This window comes from Marmota monax, unplaced genomic scaffold (assembly GCF_021218885.2).
Source record: "Marmota monax isolate L192 unplaced genomic scaffold, Marmota_monax_Labrador192_F-V1.1 WCK01_AAM20220418_F8-fsc00011, whole genome shotgun sequence".
Classification (NCBI taxonomy): domain Eukaryota; kingdom Metazoa; phylum Chordata; class Mammalia; order Rodentia; family Sciuridae; genus Marmota; species Marmota monax.
This window is the reverse complement of record NW_026693082.1, coordinates 23,173,370-23,195,887: the sequence shown is the minus strand read 5'-3', so window position 1 is coordinate 23,195,887 and position 22,518 is coordinate 23,173,370. Positions and strand designations below refer to the sequence as shown.

The 22,518-nt window shown below is 38.3% G+C and overlaps 1 protein-coding gene across 5 annotated transcripts in view; it reads right to left on the bottom strand.

Moving 5' to 3' along the window:
* The window catches only part of Enox1 (ecto-NOX disulfide-thiol exchanger 1), a 542,803-nt gene that overhangs the window by 448,976 nt on the left and 71,309 nt on the right, over nt 1–22,518 (bottom strand). For 3 of the 5 annotated variants that reach the window (XM_046454324.2, XM_046454323.2, XM_058582598.1), the window contains exon 2: nt 11,905–12,030. The exons of the other annotated variants lie outside the window; for them this stretch is intronic. The gene's annotated coding sequence lies outside the window, so the exon portion shown is untranslated. The remainder of the gene's footprint in view (nt 1–11,904; nt 12,031–22,518) is intronic. 5 annotated transcript variants of the gene reach the window in all.

The following is a 22,518-nucleotide window of genomic DNA, read 5'->3' as shown; positions in this document are numbered from 1 at the left end:
GTCACCCCATGGAGCCAGACTAGAAATTTGTTATTTATTGCTTTGATTCTCTTAATAATTTTTTTAAGAATCTATTTCATTATGTGTCACCAACAGTGTTCCAGAAATTGGAATTCACTGAAGTTCAAAATTATCAGAGTTTTGTGTTTTATTTTTTCCCATTAACACCATTAATATCACAGGACTGGGATGATCGCCTCTCTAGAAAACAACTCCTTAGAAACCTTTAGAGCATCCTGGGTTAACCTGCAACATCACCACGGCTAACACTGTAGCCAGTTTAATAAATTCCCTGAACTCACCTGAAGAGGAGTCAACCCGTGAAGAAAAAACTTTGACAGCCCTAGCACATTTTATGTTTCAACCTACATCTGACTTAGGCTCAAATATCTAAAACCCAGTAGTGGGAAAAGAAAAGTCAATGTAACTATTAATGGGCTTTAAGACTTGCTAGCCCCAAATATGGCACCCTGGCATTTGAGAAAACAGGAGAGGCAAAAAGGTCTTTCCCATGTCCTCTTACCCTTCTCCCACAAAGCAATTCACGAAATTTGTGAGAAATTTTCTTACTTCTCCTGAAGCAGATCTTTAGATTCTCCTGTGAGAGATACCCTCCCTACATGCAAAAGGAAGGAACCAAAGACAAGTGATGCCAAGAAGAATCTGAACACATTGGCCTTGGTAGATGTCGTGTTCCACCCTCATCCTCCCATTATTACTATCAGATCAAACCCACCTTGTCAACAGTTTAATAGGTTCTTCAGGTCTTCATTTCCTTGCAAAGCCTCCCTTCCCATGTAAAGCTCAAGCAAATTTCTATGTTCTCTCTTGCTGTCTTTTGTTAGAGTGGCCTCAGCCACCAACCTAGGAGGTATAAGAAAACCACATTTTTCCTCCCCTGCACTACTTTTAAGCAATCCCTAGATATTACTTCTACTATTATGTCTGTATATAAAAAGACCTAGACATTTTCTAACAATCAACATACAGGGTTTTCTACTAAGAAGGAATTAGAGAAAAGGTGGTATGTTTTAATCTTTTTTTCCTTAAATTTCATTTTCAGCTTTACAGCAACAAGGTTTCCATAAAAATAGCAGCTTCATAATTTTGGTGTTATCCAAACATCATTATAAGTCATTTCCAGAAAGAAAAAAAACAGTTGCATTTGCCGTCTGCATTCACTACCTAAAGTTCTACAGCTGTTTTTGTGCTGCAGTATCAAGGGCTGGCAAGGAGTGGGGCGACATCTGTTATCTCCTAAAGCCAGCTCTCTGAGTGCCCTTTCCCTCTGCCATTCATTTTCAATAGCTTTTCTAGATTGATTCTCCATTCAGTTTCACCGGCACTTTAGCTACTTTAGAGTTCTTCTGTCCTCATCTCATAAACTGTGTTTTTATGAAGGATAGAAAATAATAAAACACTTCCTTCCACAGTGTGTGTGTGTGTGCATGTGTGCAAATGATTTCCAAATGGGAACTCAAGATCAAATAGTCAAATACCTCTTGCAAAAGAATGAGAACAGATTGATGGAGTGGCCCTCACCACCACCTCTACTGCTTACCAGAAAGAGAGAGCCCAGGGATCTACTGCATCCCTAGATCCAGCCAAGCCCTCTTAAACAAAGCTCCTCCTGACACAGGGACTAGGTGGAAGCCTCCAGAGACATCCCTAGTATTTTCATAGTTTACAAGGATAAAGCAATTACAGCTTCAGTCGTTCATGAATAAAGCCTCTTTAACATTTTAATGAGAACATTAACTCAGCTTCACTTGGTTTGGACTTCCTAGAAAGACTGTTAGCCTTAGAGAAAGTTTCTTTTAAAACCAATAATGAAATTGCAGGCCTCCCTCTGCCCCACAGGGCATGACTGGGCCACAAGCACTGGCTGAATCATCTCCCTCCTGAACTAGCCCTTAATTTTTTGATAAGACTACAGTTTGGTCAGTGAATGAAGACATCTGAGGCAATACCTTCCTCTGGGTGATGTTTGTATGCTTGTGTGTACTCACTCATTTTATATCAGCCTTGTCTCCTAATTCCCCTTTTATGTTATACACAGCTTTGAGTACAATGTATGACTTAATAAATGTTAAATCGCACTTTTCTGTTATTTTCCCTTAATCATTTTCTACAGCCTCTGTTCTCTCTCACAATGTGACTGATTTCACCAAGGCTACCACCCTGCCATTCGCCTGGAGGCCCATTAAATTCAGCAGGCAACCAACAGAGCTTCAGAAGCCAAAGGTGAACAAGAAATAATTCCCAGACTCAGTGACTTAACATGAATTTCTGACTCATCCTCTGAACAAAATCCAGAGCACAGTGAATGAAAGAGTTTGTCACCTTGAAAACCATGTAGGAGAGAAGAGTAAAGCTGAAGGAAATTAATATTCAAGCCATGTGTGCATTCACCTCTTCAAACATTTGCTGAGCCTACTATGCAGCAGATACTATTCTAGGTACTGGGAAGAACAGCCCAGAAAAATTCAGACCAGACCCCTACTCCCTCTGAACTTAGATTCCAGTGGGTGAGAGAGGTGATGAACAGGAAAAATAAATAAATAAGAGGGCAACAAGTGCTATAAAGAAAATACAACAGCTGTGATAAGAGAAACTTGTTAAATTGGATGGAAATTTAAAGCCAAGCCAAGCAAAAAACTATAGCAGAATCCTTAAGGTCATGAAAAGACACAGAGGAAGCGTGAATGCATATTACTAAGCAAGAGAAGCCAGTCACAACAGGCTCCATATGCTAAGATTCCACCTACATGGCATTCAGGAAAAGTCAAAACTATAGAGACAGTGAAAGAATCAGGGGTTTCCAGGGGTTTGGGGGAAGGGAGGGATGAACAGGTGGACTGAAGAGGCTTTTTAGGTCACAGCTACTCTACATGACACTACAGTGTTGGGTACATGACATTATGCATTTGTCCAAACCCACAGACTAGAAAACAACAAGAGTGAATCTACAAATGAGCTATGGATGTTGAGCAATAATGATGCACATCAATGTATGTTCCTCAGTTCTAAGAATGCACCACTCTGATAGGAATGCTAATTGCAGGGGAGGCTTATACAACATTGGGGGGACCTGGGTAATATTTGGAAAACCTATGTACTTCCCATTAAATTTTGCTTTAAACCTAAAATTCCTCTTAAAAAAAAAAAAACAAAGCCTATTTTTTTAAATGTTTAAGGTATGAAAAAAAGTGCTGAGTCCAGCTCTGCTAGAATCTAATGAATGGCAGCACACAAGCTGGCATGAAGGTACACCAGGTAGGTGGTGGACAGAAGTGTGACTTTCAGTTTAAAAGCTCCAAGAAGGCATTGAAACATTTTAAACAGGGTTAGTCTTAATGTTTTCACATTTTTTAAAGTTCACTCTGGCTACTGGGTAGAAAAGAGATTATAGAGAGGCAGACCACAGAGGCTGCTGATGGTGGTGGTCTGGGTCTAAGGAGACTGCATTAGAAGAAAAGTGGAAGAATTTGAAAGATGTTTTTAAAGAACAGCGGACAGAATTGGTGATGGATAAATTGAACGTGAGGGATAAGGAGAAAAGAGGAATCAAAGGCATTTCTGAATGGGAAGAGAGACCATGCACTGATAGGAAAATGATCCTTCTTAAAGACAAGCTATGAAGACCAAAGAGGTGGCATGTGCCGTATTGTAGACCTAGAGATGAGGGAAGTGATAGGCATATTCAAGTCCACCAAAAGAACTCAAATTCAGCTTGCTTAATTTCTACCTCAATGGAAATGGCAAACGCATCTTTACATACACATGCACATGTAAACACATTATTTCAAATACCATTTTTGCAATTCAGAGAAAAGTTTAAATCATTGCAACAATCTTTCAAGGAACAGAGAGAAAGGATTGTTGCGCTTATTGATGTCCTGATTACTATGCAACAAACATGAGGGCAAATGAGGTGACCAGTCTCACTGACACAGCAAGTCATCATACAACCAGAGCAAGAAGAGCAATCACACCATCCTCACAGCCTCTGTGCACCTCCCAGGACACCTGCAGGCACTGCTTGGATCTGAGAACATACATTCCTGAGGAGGTAAGGGTTTTGAGGTGCTGCTCTTACCTTTCCTTTGCCTGATCCCATCACAGATGCTAGTTAAATAATCCACAAAATGGATTATGTAAAACAAAAAACAAAAATCAATGGCACTAAAGCAAATCTTACAGAGAGCAAATCAAATATTAAAGTGCAATGTGACAAACATTTTTAAGCATACATTTTAATTATGAACAACATCGCACAAGCACATCAGAAACCCTCCCCAGGGCCACAGAGGCAGGATCCCTTATAATGGGAAGGGCTCACTAACCTAAGAGTATTGTTGTATGTGGCCGCCTCTGGAATTCCTCATCAATTATTTTCTCAAAGAATATCAAAAGCACTGAACAAATTTTAGGAAAAGAAAAAACAAAACCTCTAGAACCAAAGAATCACAGCCCTGGTCTTTGTAACATTATTTAAAGAAGTAAAATTTAATTAAATGGGATTACCTCTAAATAACAAGACAAGTGTCAAGGGCAGGCCTCAAGATCCTGGACACATTGTCTAGTCTGCACACCACCTGTCCACCTTTTAAAAACAGGCTTCCAGTTCTCACCTGCCAGGCACTTCCTCAGGCATCTTGCACCCTACCTCGCCACAGTTTGCATACTGAAAGAGAAACCGTGAGGGGGTGTCCACCTCTGTGTTTGGCCCTGTGAGTCATACATTTTTGTTCCTACTAAATGTGGGTTGTTTGTTTTCTTGTTGATCTGCAGACTTCCTCTCTGCTGTTTTTCTCTAGTATTTTCCCAAAGGCCCCCTTCCACTGTAAGCACAGTTCCACTAATGGGCAACTGGTGATTTCATAGGATGACAGCTATGGGTTCCCTCAGGAAATGAACTGAGAACATCCAAAGAAGGTCCAGGGGAAAGGAGTTTGAAATGCCTCATGAGCTGCACCCTAGCCTCTAGGCTAAAGATTTAAAATATTACCTTCAAGACTAAGCACCTGGGGGTCATGTGTATTAAAACAGAGTAATTTTCATCCACTATTCACGATCCTGCTTTAAAAAGGCATTTTAAGGGATATGCTCCAAACACACACAAGAACAGAGTTGATAAACACGTGGGTCACCCTCTGAAACTGCCCACAGGGCATCGCACCCGGCCCTGCATCCAGGCCCTGTCTCCCTGTGTATTCTGCTCTTTTTACTGCCTGAATCCTTTGCATTCTTAACTCTCTTTTCCCTTATCATTAAAATGTTCTTCCCTTTTTGGTAGTGTGGTGATTGTAGTTTGCAAAGGGAGTACAGGAGACAAAGATGGCAAGAGGAAAAGCAAACTGGGCCTGACTCAGAGGAGACTTGACCCAGAGAGGATGAGGACTGGCTGAGGCAGGAGGCTGGAGAGCAGACAAGCACGGGTGGGAGTAGCCCAAAGGAAGCAGACAGTCAGAAACCAGGGAGGACCCAAGGAGGGGGCCTTCGACACCACTGCAAGACATCTCAGGGTCACTCCAGAAGCTGGAACAGAAGGCTGCAGGATGTCAGTGGCATGACCAGCCACTGGAAGAGGCAAACATTGAGTAGTCAAGAATAAGGCAAGCACTGACACACTTTTCCCTTTATTCTCAAAACAACCTCTCTCTAGAGCCCTATTTCTCTTCTTCCCTTCACAGCTTGAGCCCATGTCAAACGCCCTATTATCCTCACTTGACACCTGACATTATGAGGTACCAATGATCACAGTGAAGATCCTGAAAAAATGTTTATACAATTACACACTGTAACTCCCTCTCCAAAGCATTCTTCAAATCTATCATGTCTTTTAATTCTGAAAACAATGTGACATAAGACTATTAAATAAATCCAGGTCCCAAAGAGACTCAGAATCTTGTGCAATTCCACACAAGTGAGAGAATCTACATTCAGATCCTGATCTTATTCTTTTTAAAAAAAATTTTTTTAGTTGTAGATGGACTCACAATATCTTTATTTATTTTTATGTGGTGCTCAGGATCGAACCCAGTGCCTCACACATGCAAGGCAAGCACTTTACCACTGAGCTACATACAGCCCCAGCCCCAGCCCCTGATCTACTGATGTGAGGTCCTGTGACTTCCAGAATACATCATTAGACTATTTTTTCTCTTATTGTTTATACAGATATCCCTGGCTTACAGCAGTTCAACTTAACAATTTTTTGACTGTACAATGATGTGAAAGTGTTCCTTGTAGAATTTGTACTTGGAATCTTGAATTTTGATCTTGGGCTAGTGATATGTGTTACGATCCTCTCTTGTGATTCTGGGCAGCAGCAGTGAGCCTCAGCTCCTAGTCAGCTACAGAATCACTCCAGTTTAGCCACTGCTCCTTACCCTGTCACCTAGCTATGGTGTTCATTAGGTGAGTGCACTAAATGCATTTTCAACTTAAGATGATTTTCAAATTACCATAGGTATACAGTGACACAACCCTGTCATATTCAAGGATTATCTCTACTACATATTCTACTAATCGAGACATTTCTACTTCAGACTATTTGGTAGACCATTTCCTTGGAAATCTACAAGATTCTACAGTAAACGCTGCACGTACAACATAGCAAGGAGGCTGGAAAGGGAAAGCTACCATGTTGTAAAGGGTTGGGGAAGAAAGCTTGCCTTCAGTTCATCATCAGGATCAATATTACCAACATAGCACCAATATGCCATTATTTTTAAAAATCAATTTTCTAACTACAAATGATTTAGTTTATTCTTATAGCTAATCACTATTTTTAAAAATTTAAAAGAAATTTTCTCCATTTAAAAGAAATTTTATCCATCTAAAATAACTGTACTGAGACATTAAGCTAAAATATAAGTCATGTGGTTTTATCAAGTACCTTTGTTATGTATCATATTATCCTATTATTCATATTTTCTATTAATTCAGATCTGCCTCTTCTTATATAGTGTGGCATTAAATTGGTTTTCAAATATTTGTTTGGTAGATGGATTCATAAATAAATGAATCCATGTGTGCATAAATTAACAATAGCAGTCAATGCGAGCATCAAATAACACTTGCATCAGGTAGGATGGGCCAGCCCTGGGCTTAAAAATCCCACAGATTCAGGTCTAGTTGTTTGTCAGTCATACTGCCTCTTGATTCCAAGTTTTCTCCATGAATGAAATGAGGATAATACTGAGTACCACTCAGGCCCAAATGAAGTTACAGACTTCTTATGTTATCAAGATTACATATGTTAATGTAGGTTATTTATCTCCCCTCACTTGCTAGCTCACATTTACCATGACCCCTTACAAAACATCCACCTTAATAAAGGTGTCTCAGTATACAAAACCTTGTTGTAAAAGTAATGGCTAAACATCAGGTTTATTTACAATGACACTCAATTTCCCCCTCTACTAGCATCAAACTTATCTATTTACAGCCTAGAGATAAGTTGTTATGCACACCAGGTATTCAATAAATTTTGATGACTTTGGAATAAATATCCCAGAGAACTGAAGCTTACTCTTTTAGGCACCAATACTGTTTATATTTGAAAGCTTTCAAAAATATATTATACCATTAACCACTACCCTATAACAATGGTAGGTGGGAAAAAAAAACTTTTTTTTTGCCGTCATCAACATGAAATTAGACTTAGCACTAATTTTTATCTAGATTAAAAAATGATAACACCTAGAATTTTTTTTTAATCCACTAGATTTGCCCACAGTCAATTACTACTGGAAAGGATCTCAAATTGCTATGCTATGGTCCTTCCTTTAATTTCCTCCTGTGGTCAGTACCTTCATCCCTTGAGAGATGGGAGACATGGGGAATGAACAAGATCAAGTCCCTGTCATCTTCAAAGAATTCACCAAAAACACTTCACAGCCATTCCTCATCTATGGCCTCATGACACACAAACTGGTGTGAGTTGACAAGACAGCCTCTAGTCCAATGAAGACTGCTCTCTCCCTGAAGTCTCATACATAACAGCTCCTCAAAAAAACATTTACAAAGTGAATTAACAGAGTAAACAGTATGCAAATTTTGTAATTACTATTTCCTATTTGTAGGCTTTTGCCTAATCCATGGCTAGGACTTGGGGCTATACTTCATCTGCATCTGCACAGTAAAGCATCTGGGTTAAATTATCCCAAGATCCTTTCCAATAGTAATCTTCTATACCCTGTGTTTGTAAACACATATGTTTCAGATGATAGAGCTGCTGGAAATATGACCACCTGATAGGCGAGGTACTGGTGGCTATAATGAACAAACAATGCATCCTATGCCCTCTAATATGGATATCCCATCAAGAAGGTATTATCTTTATTCCGAAGCAACGAACAGAAAAAGAATTAGCTCTCTTATTTCTTTCTCTCAGTACTAATACCATATATAAGGTAGAAATATTGAACTTAGAGTGTAAACATATTGATCCTTTTTTTCTGTGTCAAATGTTGTTAATAAGTGAAAAACCCTCATATATCTCAAAAGAAGTCAACTGAGTTCAAGCAAATAAAAATCTCAAGGAATTTTTTTCTAATACCTAAATACAGTGTTTTCATTGACCCTTTGTGTTCCTAGCTATTTCTTCAAGTGCCACCTGATTCCTATATTAATTTATTAGCACATCTGTTTAAATAATACTAGTTTCAGTCTTTGCAAAGAAATTCAATCTGATTTCCTTAAACTAGTCTAAATTTATTAAACTGAAACTTCTAAGAATTCATGAGTTTTCCACTGAAAAAAGTGGATACTTTGCTTTTCTCTCTCTTTTTCTCCCCCTTCTTTTAACAGATCTGCCAATAGAACCCTAGGGAATTCTACCACTGGGGCACAACCCCAGCCCTTTTTTTATTTTATTTTGAGACAAGAGTCCCCTTAAGTTGCCTGACTGGCCTCAAACTTGAAGTGGTCTTCCTGCCTCAGCCTCCCAGGTAGCTGAGATTATAGGCATGTGCCACTATGATGGCTGGAAGTAAATACTTTCAAATAACAAGTCAATTATATGTTAACTGCACACCTAGGAAGGCATCATAAGACTGTTCACCAGAGACCAGAGTCAAAGGAAACCATGGACAGTTGTCTCCCAGTAGAAGCGAGTTTCTTGTAATTCAATTCTACACAAATTCAAAATATACTTCCCTCAGACACTATACTTATTCTAATACGGATATGAACATGAATAAAATATGTAATACCAGGTATGTAAGAGCAGTGACAATAGAAAATGACTTCCCAGGACTGAATCCCAACTTTACCCTAAAAAAAGATATAAAACTTGGGTAAGTTACTTAGCCTTCTTGATTTGGTATCCTTATCTGAATAATGGTGAGGGTTATAGTGTCAACCTCATAGCATTGTTGTTAGGTTAGCATTATTAGGTAAGTTATTACTCCAAAAGCATTAAAAGTGGTTCCTGGCACACTACGTATTCATGTTAGTAACATCCCAGTTATCTTTATTGTGAATATACAACCCACAGCCTAAAAAAAATCATTGTTTTCTTTTTAATAAACTTGAAACTGTAACAGATCCTAGGCCCTTCAGTAGATGAGTGGATAAAGAAAATGTGGTGTATATACACAATGGAATATTATACAGTAATAAAAGAGAATAAAATCATGGCATTTGCAGGTAAATGTATGGAGTTGGAGAATATAATGCTAAGTGATGTTAGCCAATCCCAGAAAACTAAATGCCAAATGTTTTCTCTGATATAAGGAGGCTGATTCATAGTGGGGTTGGAAGGGGGAGCATGGGAAGATTAGACAAACTCTAGATAAGGCAAAGGGGTGGGAGGGGAAGGGAAGTGGCATGCGGATAGAAAAGAGGGTGGAATGAGATGAGCATCATTACCCTAAGTATATGTATGAAGGCACGAATCGTGTGAACATACTTTCTATACAACCAGAGATATGAAAAATTGTGCTTTATAGGTGTAATATGAACTGTAATGCATTCTGCTGTCATATATAACAAATTAAAATTTAAAAGAATGAAATGAAAGGACAAAAACATACTCAAAAATTATTTTTTCAGATTTCATCAATATTCCTGCCTCTTCCTGACAAATCCTTACTATATTCATTGCTCAGAGAGGTAAAGATAGAGGTGAGTGGAAGTGGAGAGAGATGATGTAAAGAAACAATCACATGAAAGAGGAGAGAGAGAGAGAGAGAGAGAGAGAACACTTCTGGATTATACTGAGACACAAGAAAGGCAGGAGAGGAGATAGGGAGGGAACACCTACCCTGCTCCTCTCCCTTCTCTCCCCAGTAAGCCCTTCCTCATGCACTGAGCTTCCACGCTCATCTTCTCCCAACTATTTCTGTGCATCTCCTTCTACTGTTTATACTTTTTTTGTAGAAAATTAGATGTAGAAAGGACCTTAGAAATCACTTAATCCAATTTTCTTTGTTAATGCATGAGAAAAATCAAGAGCCAGTGAGACAAAGACTCGCCCCCAGTTGTACAACTCTATAATGACACACACAAAATTAAAACTGGACTCCCTGAGTCTGTGCTTTCTCCCTTAGGACCACAAAATGAATATATTTACCAAAATGTAGTCTGGCTGGCCCTTATCCCATTTGGCAGATATATAAATTTTTCCCTTGGGAAGAAAATCTTGGAGAAATATTTTTAAATGAATTAGTAAAAATATTACTGTTTTTAATTCAATAAACATGTTTTATTATTAACTTCATTGCCTGCTAAGCCTGAAATTAGGTTTTTCTATGCTTGGGCAGGTCCTGCCTAACCAATAACAGGACAACCAGATTGCAATTAAACAGATATTCCCACTTGGGCCATCACACACACACATACACACACACACACTCATTCACTCACACTCACACAATATCAAGAGGCACTTAATCAAAACAAAGTTCAAGCCCATTCTTATTGTCATTAGTCTAGCTTATGGTAGGAGGAGGAGGTAGTGAACATTTTAAGATTAGGCTATCCTAATACAGAAACTTGATTTATTTTCCAGAGGATGAACAACTTTCTTGCCAGTGCTTCCTGTGCTATTTTTATCCCAACAGCAAAAGGCAGCTGATGGAATATATTCAACAAGCCTTTGCATCTGGCTTCTGAATGTCTAGAGCATGCTTTGTCCAAACCAGGTACGTGGCATCCTAAATGGGCATCATTCCTTCCTCCCAGGATTCAACTGCATAGTGGAAGACTGAGGCTCCGAAGCTAGAGCCTTTTTAATAATGTATTGAAAACAGTCTGTTTTTCTGTTAACATAACTCAGATCCTTAAGATTAAGAATCCAACTAAAACATTTTGAAAGAGGTAGGAAAGTCCTTCTCTCTCTCCTCTTTCACGTGTTTGCTTCCACTCTCCCCTGTCCTTATTCCTGGCCTCAGGGGAGCATCCTTTCTCTCCTCTCATTCACTTCACCATGCAGGGTTTAGACAGTATGAACTCACTGTGATGAAGGGAAAGGTTTGGGCAGTCTCTTCATAGTTGTTTAGACTACAGAAACTTCTGATTTTGGACCAATAAAAATAATTCCCTTCCATTGTCCAAAGAGGTGTTTACTTTTTGTGAATGAACTTTGCATAAAGCTAGCTTATTAGAGCTACATTTGGTAAATATTATTTATGTGGCTCTGTCCCTGACTACTATTATGTGTTTTGTTTTTCCTTTTCTCTCACAGGAGATGCAGGCTGGCTACCATGGGTGGACGCAGTAGTGGATGCTATTCTCACTCATAGGAAATTCAATAATAGGAAAGGCAGTACCCATTGTCACACAAAAAAAAAAAAAAGCAAAAATCAAGTGTTCAAAGCTCAAGAAGAGTTGAGGCAAGATTTGAAAGTGTCTAAGGAAGGAAGGAAAAAAAAAATTGCTGCATCCTCCTACCCTGCATGCCAGCCAGCAGCAGCAGCTCAGTCTCTCCAGATGCCTCTCAGAAAAGAGAAATGCCACAAATGTAACAGGAGTTGAGATCCTGGGGGAGCCAATTAGATTTAAGCCGCTTTCAAAATTCTGTAAAGAAAAAAAAAAAGCATTAGGAAAAAACTGGCACTTGAAATGACATTTTACATGTTCTGCTTAGGGCCTGTGGAATACTACTCATATAATGGCTAGTTGTCATGCTTATAAAATAAACCTTGGGTTTTTAATAGAATTGAATTACTAGCTAGTAAAACAAACAGCTTCAGAAGGAGAATGTGGCACATCAAATCTAATAGGTACCTCAACCTTTATCTTTGGAACTGTCAGCCAAAACAGGACGAATTAGGTCAAGGTCAATGGCAGATGCTTGCTGAGAAACTCTCCTTCTGTGGCTGGCTGCTGTGCACTCTTCTGAGGTTCTTACAACTATCCAGTAAATCCTTGGTGAAGGGGGCTGCATAGCATGAGGTATTTTCAAGCATCCTACCTCCCCCACTGGCCATGGAGCTCCTCAGTGGCCTCCAGATAAACCTGTGACAGGAGAGGCTAGGGTTGCAGAAGAAGGCATTAGAGTATCTCCACAGTTGCAGAAGCAGGCCCAGGGTTTTAGCTGATGATGGGAAGAAGGAACTGGTGTCCCTGACTCCTGGATCTTTCCAGGCTCACTACACTAATGCAATAGTGATTTCTGAGTTCAGTATATCCTCTCCTAATTAAATGCAAAGCAGTGTATCAAAAACAATAGAACCAAAAGACAGAGATTTAAAAGTAGACCAACTCCAGTTAGGTTTCTGAGATGGTTTCTCTTCCTTCCAGGATGAAGCAGTCACATTTCCTTCTCCAAGGATGATTGGAGGCTCAATCAGACAACCCCCTTAAGTCATCCATTCACTCTTTCACCATCTCTTTAATATAGCATGGAAGTAATTATGTCTAGGAAGCTAACAGAGAGGTCAAATAAACATGGTCTCTTAAAAGCATTCCAAGGCTATATGTTCTACCACGTAGGTGAATATTATGGCTGTATTACCTCAACTTATATTTCCCACTAGAAAGAATGGTTGTTTTGCTGCTTCTGGCAAGATTGTTGTCTCAACTACTCAATCATTTATTATTAAGGATGAAAAAGACAAATCATATTCTGCCTCCACAGAGATCACCCCATAAGCTAATGAAGATGCACATCTGTGCAGGAAGTAACCTCACCTGCCCAAACTGGATTATATATGGGGTCCACCTTAAATGTCCACCAACTCCGTGAGGTTGTTCCAACCAGAAGTAATATCACACTCTCTTGAACACCTAGGTCCTTTTCTCTCTTCAGTTTTAGACATTGATATATTTGTCATATTGTCCTCTTAAATTCTTGGGGCAATGTTATTTTAATGCCTGGTAAAAGTAATACATGTCATAATATGTCAAATTCCTTACTCTTGTGTGGTAAACAAAAGTATCTCTGTTATTAAGGAATCCAAGTGATTATGAAGGACTTCCCCTAGCCCTACTTGATGGGACACTATAAATGAAGTAAATAAAAGCATGTTTAAAGTAAAGATGAAGATGAGCGAAAGTCTGAAATCTCGGGATGTTTCCTAGCACTGATATGTAAAATACAGTATATTCTGATGAACTTTTGAGTGGTTATGAAAGGCAATTGGAACTCTTTTTAAAACATCATCATCAATGCCCCCAATAGCACCTCTAATCCACACCAGTGGTTATAATGATTAGGAGATAATAATATCTTTGTTTTTGAGGCTTTGGAACTCCTCTGAGGACTACCACCCTACAGAGAAGAGGTAATCTTCAGAAGCAATTGAATTCCCATGTTTGCATTTATCAGGCTGGATGATATGAACTCTTTAGAGAGACAGGAAAAAGAAAAGAGCTCAATTGAGCCAATGCTTCTCCATGCATAGTAGATATAGTCAAGCACAGATGCTGACAAGCTAAGTCTTTCCATGGATTTTTTGCAATGATATTTTTCCTAGATAATTATAAAATGGGAATGTATATACTATACTCAAACTAGTATATATACACATATATACATATATATGTACAGATAGATCATGATCATAGCTAAAAAAATCAAAGACATAGTATTTAAGATGTCTCTTTAGAGGTGACAGTTTTTAGATATTACTATTTCTTAAGCATGTGCTTTCCTTTTGGCCTCATTGTGTAAATCATGCTGCTCTTCCTCAATTTCCCAGGATCCCCAAGGTCATTCTCCACGGTGTGATGTTTGCTTTAAATACAACTTGGTGCCAGAGAGTCTGTCTCAGCTTTCAAGTTCACTCGGATGACACTTTCCCACACTGTGTCTCTTCATATTTCCCTACATCCAGATCTAGTCTATCTGCATTTTCTGCAAGAAGTTTCTCTCCCCAGTAATTGCATACTGCCTCTTGCATAGTTTCCTTCTCCCCTGGGTAGGTTGCTGCCAGGAAGGCAGAGGAGAGGAGGAGCTTTTGGATGCTAATGAGGCCTCAGTGCAGGACTCAGAGCTAATGGTGAGGAGCTGAGTGTGGTTTCTCTGGGGAGCCCAGGTGAGGGAAAGTGTAAGGGCACAGCTGAGAGTCATTTGGGCACCTTGCTGTTAGCCTGCAGCAGGTATTCCAGGACCTGAGCAGTAACCTATTAATGGCTTACATAATGAAGAAATGAGTCAGTGTACTTGGCAATTCAGACTCTGAGCTATGTAAGGCCTTAATTCAATAGGAAATTCTGGAAGAAAAGCATTAAATGGTGACAGATTTATTTTCATTATGGTGCTCGTGGTGGGATTAAAGGCTAATGAATTATAGACATCTGTATTCCTCTGCTGTTTTCATCTTTCTGGACTTTGAGATGACTGTGAGCTCAACTGGAGCTCAGCCAGTGGTTGCCTCCGGGGCATTCTGGAGAGTGAGAGCACCCTGGCCTGAGGAGAGGTTTACCCATTACTTACCAGACCAACCCAGATCAGGATTTGCAAAAAAATTGCCATAGCTTTTTAGAAAACCCAGAGGGGAAACACCAAAAAATGTGTGTGTGTGTGTGTGTGTGTGTGTGTGTTACATGGTTTAACACTCAGAAATCTGCAATTGTAAGTGAAGTGTCAGCCATCATATCAAGCGTAGCAGGGGTGGGAGGTGGATGGGTAGGTTCTTTATCTCGAAAATTTGAAGAATGAAATCCACATACACAAGGGTGAGAGCAAAGTAACAGGATTTATTAGAGTAATGGAAAGCAGAGCTTCCAAAGAAGAAGGGGTCCCAAGACAGGGAAGCCAACAGGTGTCTGTTGTCTAGGGATTTCTATGGGCTTGATCTGTGCCTATAAATGATTGGTGGGATATAGGATTTAGAAAGGGAGTCAATAAACTCTATTTTGCCTTCTTCAGCAAATCTGGAGAAAGTGATTTCTAAAACTTACTCAGCAAAAGAGTAGGGATGAGGGGTCTGTTGGCACAAGAAGAGGTACCTTTGGGGTTGGTTGTGTCTAGGGGCTGTTAAGAAACTCTCTTTGTAACTAGGAATAGCTGGGGTCAGAGTTTGATTCCCCAATTCTCTCTTCCTCCTTTTCTTCTCTGAGACCCTCTTCCTGGCTGCCCTATGGGTAGTTCATCTTTCTGTCTCACAAGGAGTCAAAAGTCATGTGAATCCTGCTAGGCATGGTGTTGGGCACCTATAATCTCAGCAACTTGGGAGGATGAGGCTGGAGAATCCAAAGTTCAAGGCCAGACTGGGAAAATTAGCAAGACCCTCAGCAACTTAGTGAGAACCTGACTCTAAATAAAAAATAAAAAGGGCTGGGGATGTAGAACAATCCCTGGTAGAGCCCCCCTGGGTTCAATCCCCCATATTAAAAAAAAAAAAAGTTGTAATCTCTTAGAATGATCTCTCAGCAGGTTTTTGCTCCCATTGTGATTGGAATGGCAAAGGAAACAGACAAGAAAATGTAACAAGGCTTGGATAGTGGAGTTGAAAACAAAAGATAACTTTAAGAAGCTCTTGGAATATACAGACTTTATTTGTGTTATTTCATTCAATTCTCAATATACCCTTTTGAGGTAAATAGTAATATTAATATTCTAATTTTTAAAGTGAGGAAACCAAAGCTTAGTGAGCATAATTAACTCATTCAAGTATCCTCGGTTAAGTGGCAGAAATGGGATATGAATACATGCTATCAATTTCTTGTGTTTATCAATGATCAGTGAAATTTTTCCTCACAATTAGCCTATTTTCAAGAATTCTGGAGGATGAAGGAAAAGATCTGAGTAGAAAAATCAGAGTTCCTTTAAAAAAAAAAAAAAAGACCAGAATTAAAGAGAAACAATCTGGGGGTGGATTTCTCTCCTACTTCATTGTTGGTTCATTTCTATTATCTCTTGATTAAGGAAGCAAAAGGAGGGTCTAAAATTGAATATTTGCCCACAAAGACTGGAGTTCGTTCTTAACTAAGTAATTTTTCCGCTAAACAAAGTTTTTCACGCAGACTCCGGCCACATTTGCATGGTATTTCAAGTTTGACACGTCTCCATTTGGCTATTTCAAGTGGTCAACGCCCAGGAGCTGAGTTTTCCTACCACATCTCCCGGGAGTTTGGGGAGGAGTGGTGACGTCATGGGAACAGCATCTCTCTTCTCTCCTGTGACTCAACCAAGAATGTGGAAGAAATGCTGCTACTGCTGGTCCAGCAGCAATGAATTATTCCAACTGCTAAGCAAATTCACATGGAAAAGAGCATAGCATCTTCATCCCAGCCCCAGAGAGAAGTGAGGAAGACAGCAACAAGAAATTACTGAGGCAAAACTGAAACACGAGAGAGGTGAACTTTATCCACATCCTCTGCTCCTCACAAAAAACACACACATATAACAGTTCCATTTTCATCTCACCAGAAACAGGTGAAAACATAATTTGCTTCCTCCTCTGTGCTCTCATACTACTTTGTACAAATTGCTAAATTACAGTGCTTACCATATTGTCCTATAATTAGATTTTAGGTGTCTGCCTTCCAACTAGTGTAATAGCTCCTTTTTCCCCTTAACATTTGTATTCTAAGCATCTGGTATTCATGCTTAACAAATATTTGTTAAACAAACAAATGAAAGATTGAATGGAACAATGAATAAATGACAATTTGCTCCAGGGCTCTCTCTACTGGGACAAAAAGAAAGGTCCTTTTTTTTCTATTCTTTATGACTGAAGACAATTGACATGGATACACTTAGATGGGGAGGTGGATCATGTCTGTTTGGAGGATTAGGTGTCCAGGATATTTTTGTAATTATGTAAGTACTGTGTGTGGTTACATGTCTGTGTCAGATTCCTGCTCCTTATTCTGTATATCTCCTACTCTTTTGCATCCACCAAGCCAGATTATTTCATGAATATTTTTCTTTGAATTTAATTGAGTCAATTAAAACTCATATTCTAAAAAGATATTCTTCTTATTGTAATATCCTGGAGGGAATGGAGGGCAGGAAATCTGACTTGATATTATCTCTGCAGCACTGCCTATAACCTGCCAACCATATTCCAAGTATGTCGGATGTTAGATATTCTGCAAGACCCAGTAGACACAAGGTGCCTCCTTTTGCAGAAGTGAGAAGAAGAAAGATAAATAATGAAACCAATAAAGTGTATAAGTATAGTGACAGGAAACTCAAGGGACTGTGGGACACATATGAAGGAGATCAAATCTAATCTGAAGATCAGTAAAGACCTCTAGCCAAGTTTTGACCCGAGAAACAAACAATATTTACCTAGGTGAACAGACTATGGGAAAGGAGGGAGACCAAAAGACAATAGAAAACATGATATAAACAAAACACCTAAAAGTTAAGAAGGGTTAGTTTAAGTGAGGAGGTGAGCTCAGGTCTGGGTTAAAATCCGTCAGTGGCTGGAAAACGGAAAGGCACTGAAGGATTTTAACCCAGCTGGTGACATTTCAGGCTGAGTTTCTGGAGAGAAACTTGGGTTGAAGATACAGACATACGGATTTAGGAGTAGTATCATTAGAGCAGGCTAACTGTAGTAACAAGTAGACCTCAACATTTTCCTTTTTTAGCAAGATTGCTCTGGCTGCCATATCTCTGAATATGGATTATGAGAATGTGAGATCAGATGCACAGAAACCATTTAAGATGCTATTTCAGTAGTCCAAATGAGGATGGTAAAGGTGCTACTGGAAGTGAAGTCAATCAGTTTAATACCAAGAAGACAAAATTAACAAGCTTTGGAAATTGACTAGATCAGTGATTGGCAATTATTTTTTCTAAAAAAGACCAGATAAGAAATATCTAAGCTTTACCAACCATATGGTTTCTGTCACTAACACTCAACTCTTCTGTGGTAGTGAGAAAAATGGACATAGACAACATGCAAATGAATGAATTCACTCGTGTTCCAATAAAATTTCCTAAAAAAACTGGCCAGCAGGCTGAATTTGGCCCAAGGCTGAAACATACTGATTCGTGAACTAAATGGGAGATGAAGCAACTTCGAGAGAAGCTGGGAAATGCAGGATTCACTGTGTTTCTAGGATCAAGGGTTGAGAGGGTAGAGAGCTACTAGGATCCACCAGTAGAGTCCAATAGGCCAGGAACGCATGAAGATGAATGAAAGCAATCCAGGAAACTGAAGCTTGAGACCAAGTCAGAGCTCCGATGAACATCAATGTCAGCAGATTAATTCAGATAAGAGGGTCCAGCCAAGAAGAACAACAACAAAATGAAAATAAAATTAGGAGGTTGTGTTATATACTTAATGACTGGACATAGAAATAATCATTAGGAATTGAACCCATCTCTGATAAGCTAGGTACCTCAGATATTTGAATTAAAAATGAGCCAAATTGCAGTTAAGAGAAAATGGCAACGGTGACTCCTTAAAAAAGTCCAGTTTTCATGACCCTGTAGATGGATTGCTTTAGAGCTGTGTATTGTAATATTCATTTTTTTCCATTTACTTTTGTAGACACCACAAAAATCAACCTAAGTGTGTATTTTGCATCAAGAATTTTATATGATCTTATATACATGTAAACATTAATATAAATATGAATATATACCTGTGTCTCTACATATACACACACACACACACACACAGGATTTCTTACCAAAATGTATTTCTTTTTTGCTTCCATTTTTTGCAATGCTCCATGCTCTCTGCTTTGCTCAAAGCTTTTCCTTCACCTCCCACCCTACCCCTGTTCATGGCTTTGGGTGACAAGACCAAAGAAAAGATGCTAGCTTCCCTGACATTTTAAGCCATGCTCCCATTATTATAAAACACAACTGAGCATGTAGCTTTAATAAAATATTCAGGCAGGAACACCCATATGCCCTTCCTCTGTTCTTACATCCAAGAGTCCTCAGCTAGAAAGAGAGGAACCTGAGATCTTGGCATACTACCAAATAGCAGAGCAGGGTCTATCAATCTACCCTCTTCTCTCTCTTCAGAATGTGAGGGTGTTTGGAGGGGTTTGTATCTATAGTGCTTTTTTTTCAAGCAGAAAAAATGATCAGTCTTGCTTACAAATAAGTTTTTTAAAAGACAAGCAGATTTTTAAAAGATTATCTGCCCCAAAGGCACACAGATTACACAGATAGTAAAGAGAACAAATTAGTAACCTCTTCTAGTTGCCCTTCATAAATTATTAGTGTACTCAATCTAACCAAGTAACTATTTATAAGCCTGACCTCAAACATCATGGTATTCAATAAATATAAATTGAAGATAGTAACAATGCTATCCATGTGTCTTTACTTAATGACACTCAGTTAGCAGTTCACAAACACAAATCATGCACATTTTCTTGTTCTTTTACTGCTCCTCACATTGTAACTCACATCAGGTGTGAGTTGAGCTATGGAAAATAGCCTTCCAATTAGAAAAGTTAATTCTTTATTGGAGATAAAGAATTATTATTATATCAACCAGTGTATATAAACAGGAAAACTTTGCAAGCAGCATTTCTACTCAGGCTTCTGTGATGAGATTTTCTGTCAGCTCCAACAAGTCTTTCTTATTGCTACTTTTATAGAGTCATCATTATTCAAAGTCTGCTAGCTTCAAATATCATCAGCAAAGCACATCTAGAAATTTAGCTGCTGATACGGATAATGTATGAAACTGAAAAACTGTAATTTGTTTCCCACTAGCTGTTCAACATGTAGTTTAAAAAAAAAAATCTAGGATCTCTCAGCTAGTCTGAACGGGTGGGTGTGGAGATGAGCAAGAACTGGCCAATATAATGTTGACATAGCTTGGGAAAAGTCAGGCGTTTGTTCAAAAGAATATTTGAGCACTATATCTAATGCCTTCAAATGGCAACTGGGCTGAAAGTCCATCGAATCTGTTTGGTTAGATCCTTCTCTTTTTTCTTTTATTCTCCTTAAGCAGACAAGTCAACCCTGCCATCTCTTTCTCTTTACAAGACACTTTTGTTTCTTCCATGATGATATTCACCAATGCTGAGAAACCAATGCTTCACTCTTCAATCTGCATTATCCATCATTTTTCATAAGTAATCACCAAATAGGTCTTTTGTCTGCCCTGTTCTCTTTCCATGGCCCCCATCTTAGTCCAGGTCACTTATCTGGATTACTACAGAAACCTCTGGAGATTTCCTTGTTTACAGGCTAATTTTTCTATAATGAATCCTAGTCACCTTCCATGAAAAGAAAAAAAAATCTATCTACAACACATTTCAGATAGTGCTTAAAACACTATAACAATATATGCCATCTGAGATCAGTCTACATGTATGACATGACAGAGGAACTCTCCTAACATTAGGTGCCTGACCATGGCCACAACCTCACTTCTCATGAATTGTGCCCCATATTTCATACCATACACATACATCTGCTGGTTCTTACTCCTGAGACTTTGTTCACACTCAAGTCTCTGCACTGCCTCATTACCCCACCAGATTCTCTCTTGACTCACTCCAACCATATCTTTAAGGTTCACTAGGGGGTCACCTCCTGGAAACTTAAGACTCATTCTCAATATTCTCCAAGCACTCCCTATCTAACTCTGAGTGAATTAATACTTCTACATGATGATCTATTTTTGTATCTCTGAGATAGCAAATGTAACAGATCTCTGGAACCCAATAGAGGAAACAGAATTAGATCCAAAGACCCATGGGAACTTCATGTATGATGAAAGTGGCAAAGCAGTCAATTCTAAAATAATGGCGTTGGGATAATGAGTTAAATATGTAGAAAAAATAATTCCCTATCCTTACCAATTATTTTCCCCAAAATTAACCCCACGAGGATTAAATATTTAAATGTTTTTTTAAATCACAAAACTAGAATAAAATTTAAGAGACAATTTCTATAATCCAGAAGGAAGATTGTTTTCCAAGCATGATTTTAAAAGCCAGAAACTACAAAGATTGATACATTTGACTAAATAAGTAGTTCTTCAATTGGAAAAAAAATACTGTAAGTCCAAGTGAAAACACAATCATTAAATACCAAAAAAAAAAAATGTATATTTAGCACACTGCCTAGAACCTAACATATTCTGAGTAAATTGATTTATATAGCAAGTGACTAATCTCCCTAGTATATAAAGAATTCTTGTGAATCAATAAAAAGAAAAGCTTCCCATTAGAAAAATCAGAATAAATGACATGAACAAACATACAAATTGCCTCCAAATTTACATGAAATTTTAAAATCAAGGAAATTCATATTTTACATGCTATTTTGTATAAGATAATAGTAAAGATTTTAAAATACTCTTGAGTTATAAATGAAAGTTGTGAGAAAATGGGCACTATTAAATACTACTGATAAAAATAAACTCATAAAAATTTCTGGAAAATAGTTTTAACAGCACATATTAAAAAGTATGACCTAAAATGTTCATTAGCATTTATCCTACCAAATAACCTAAACACACATCAAAAGAGAGCTGTCAAACAAATTATACTAGCTCCTTGACCATTATATCTAGTCATGGAATAGTAATATCATGTACTCATCAAAATCAATGATATGCATATTTACACAGAAAGCTAAGTATATGCTATATTTTTTTTCAAATTTTGGGTTAAAAACAATGCATAATATACTTCTCTGAAAACAGGTATGTTTACATGCCCAGAAAAAGAAGCAAACAAACATAAAAACCTTTGAAAGAGTACTTACTAAAATGTATACCATCTAAGATATAATGAATGAATTCCTTCTTCAACCCTTCTTTCTATCATCACACCTTTTTGATTTTGATTTTTTTTAAAGAGCATGTATACTTTTTCAATTAAAAATAATGATCAACTACATAATTATTTCCACTGTTTAAAAAGAATGGAGCAGACAAAAAAAGAGTTCATATGAATGAATTGAGAGAGTAATCACATGTCTGGAAAAGTTGCCATTTTAACTAAATCATACCAACTACCAAGAAGGACCTCTCAAAGTCCATTCTCAACAGCTGTATCACATCCAATTAACATAAAGTCATAATACATAAGACCACCAAAGTACTGCCTGTGCAATCAACACTATCAATTTCTTTTTCTGAATCTTATACTTTCTTATATTGTCTTATAAGACAGACA